Source organism: Gossypium raimondii, chromosome 3 (genome assembly GCF_025698545.1).
Source record: "Gossypium raimondii isolate GPD5lz chromosome 3, ASM2569854v1, whole genome shotgun sequence".
Taxonomy (NCBI): domain Eukaryota; kingdom Viridiplantae; phylum Streptophyta; class Magnoliopsida; order Malvales; family Malvaceae; genus Gossypium; species Gossypium raimondii.
In genome coordinates this window covers 28,735,123-28,737,888 of record NC_068567.1, presented here as the reverse complement: position 1 = coordinate 28,737,888, position 2,766 = coordinate 28,735,123, and the positions used below count along the sequence as shown (strand labels likewise).

Below are 2,766 nucleotides of genomic sequence, written 5' to 3'. Positions count from 1 at the left end.
GTTTCTGACACCAAGATAAACTTCGTCAACGCCTCCTCAAGGTTTGGCTTCTTATCTTGCTGGTAAGGTTGTTGTTGGATGCTTGGAAGGGGTTCTGCTCTTTGATTTCCTTGACCACCCCAAGAGAAATTAGGATGATTCCTCCAACCTACATTATAGGTATTACTATAAGGGTTATTTTGAGGCCTAGAATTATTACCTATATAATTTATTTGTTCGTTCTCTGTGCTAGGATCGTAAATATTATGGATTATTTATTCCACCTCCATTTGTATCGCATTGCATCACCGGATGTACCTGCATAGAAACACATAAGCCATCAATTTTCTTATTTAAAAGTTCTACCTGATTTGATAACATGGTGACCGCATCTAAGTTAAAAACACCGACTACTTTCATCGACTTCGTCCTCATGACTTGCCACTGATAATTATTCAGTGTCATCTCCTTATTCATAAGCCACTTCGGGTGTTTTATTGTTAATTGTACCACCGGCTGCTACATTGATCAACTGTCTAGTTAAGGGATTCAAACTATTGTAGAAAGTTTGAACTTGTAACCATAAAGGTAACCTATGGTGAGGGCTCCATCTCAATAAGTCTTTATACCTTTCCGATGCATCATATAGGGTCTCTAAATCAATCTAAACAAAAGAAGAGATATCATTCCTCAACTTAGATATCTCAGCCAGTGGGAAGTACTTCAGTAGAAATTTCTCAGTCATTTGATCCCATGAGTAATGGAATCTCGTAGTAAAGAATTCAACCACTGTTTAGCTTTTTTCCTTAATGAGAAAAGGAATAATCGTAGGCGAATGGCGTCGTAAAAAAGTTGTTTATCTTGAAAGTATCACAGGCTTCCAGAAAATTAGCCAAATGAGTATTTGGATCTTCGTCTTGCAAACCATCAAACTGAACAAATTGTTGTATATCTGAATAGTGTTCAACTTCAGTTCGAAATTATTTGCAGCAATGGTGGGTCCCACAATACTCAATTCAGCCCCAATTAGAGTGGGCTTGGCATAATCATACATAGTACGAGGAACAGGATCTGGATTTGCAGGATTTGCAGCAACTGTATGAGGTAGCTGATTATTCTGATTATAACCCATCTCCTCAGTAATAATAATGTCCTTTTGCTCGTTTACTATATATTTTGACGACTTTGCCTTGCTTCTCTACGGTTTCTGTGAGCTGTACTTTCAATTTCACTGCCAAATAATAATGGTCCCGACGGGTTTCTTCTAGTCATAAACTAAAGAAACCTGCCAGAAGCAAATAAAAGAAATATTAGAAAATAAAAATTAAACTAAAAACAAAAATTATAATAAAAATAAAAATAAAAATGGTTAAGTTAATAAAAATCGAGTATTCCTAATATTTTAATCCACGGAAATGGCGTCAAAAACTTGATGGTCACTAAACTAACTATAAATATGACTAAGGCAAACGCACCTATCAAACAATAGTATAGTTATGGTGAGTAGGGAATATCGTATCCACGAGAACTAAAAGTACCAGTAATTACCGTTTTTCTATTATTTAGTTGGCATATTGGGGTGATGTGTTTTAATCTAGAATTACTAAACTAATTTATCTAAGAACACAACATAGAATGAAATGGGAAAATAATCGAAGATAACCAATGAGATAGACAATACCTAGGAAAGAATCCACCTAGACTTCACCTATTATTATGAATCTGAATTAAACAATTTATTCACTTGTGTGTTGATCCGGAGAAATCCTTAAATTATGTTAATATCTCTTTCGAGAGTAAGAACAACTGACTCTAGGTTGATTAATTGAAATCTTTTTCTAATTAAAACCCCTATTGTCGCATTAACTTGATCTATGGATTCCTCTATTAGATTTGACTCTAATTCGATAGATTTATGTCATCCTATTTCTAGGATTGCATTCAACTTCACTCGATTATGCTAGATCTTCTCTTAAATAGGGACTTTTGCTTTACTGAAATAAGTACATTAAACATGAATTGATATCGCGGAAATATTAAAACAAGAAATAAGCATACAAAATTGAGAACAAGAGTCAAGTATTTATCATGTAAATCAGAAATCAAATAATAAGATTCATCCTCCCTAGGTATTTAGGGAATTTAGTTCATAATCCTGAATAGAAACATCTTAAAGTTAGGATAACCACAAGACATAAAGAAACTCAATAAAACTTCAAAAGAAATTAAATTGAGACCTTCGATCTTGAGGGAGATTCGCTTCTGAGTTGATTCCGATGGCGTGCTTCGAGTGTTTTCTTCAATCTTCTCTAATTGCTCCCTTAGGTTTTCTTCTAATTGGTATTTATATACTTTAGAATGCTCAGAAAGCCTAAAAGTTGGATTTTCTATGTATTTGGGAAGCAGGGTGCGAAATCGACACAGGCTGGCACATGGGCATGTGGCCAGCCCGTGTGGAAATGCCCAGGCCGTGTAGATCCTAAAAACAACTCTTGTTGTCTGATTTTGGCTCATTTTTCGCTCCTAAATGCTCTCCTGAATATAGAAACATGAATTTAAAGGATTAAAAGCATCAAATTCACTAATTTGCATAATTAATCATCCAAAAATGCATTAAGAATGAGATTAAAATATGTTACTTTTATAGCTTACCAGAACACTCATCAACATACACTAAATCAAACATCAGTTAGACATAAAATCATGTATTAAAGCAATTATAAAATCACAAAAATTAAAGTCCAAAATTTAATGTTCAATGTCCATTACAAGTAAAATAACACTAGT

At 34.1% G+C, this 2,766-nt stretch overlaps 1 non-coding gene across 1 annotated transcript; it reads left to right on the top strand.

Annotated features, from left to right (window-relative positions):
- The first annotated feature begins 569 nt into the window (after nucleotides 1–569).
- On the top strand, nucleotides 570–676 carry LOC128040192 (small nucleolar RNA R71). Its single transcript, XR_008194850.1, has one exon. It is a non-coding gene; the product is annotated as a small nucleolar RNA R71 (small nucleolar RNA).
- Nucleotides 677–2,766: the final 2,090 nt, after the last annotated feature.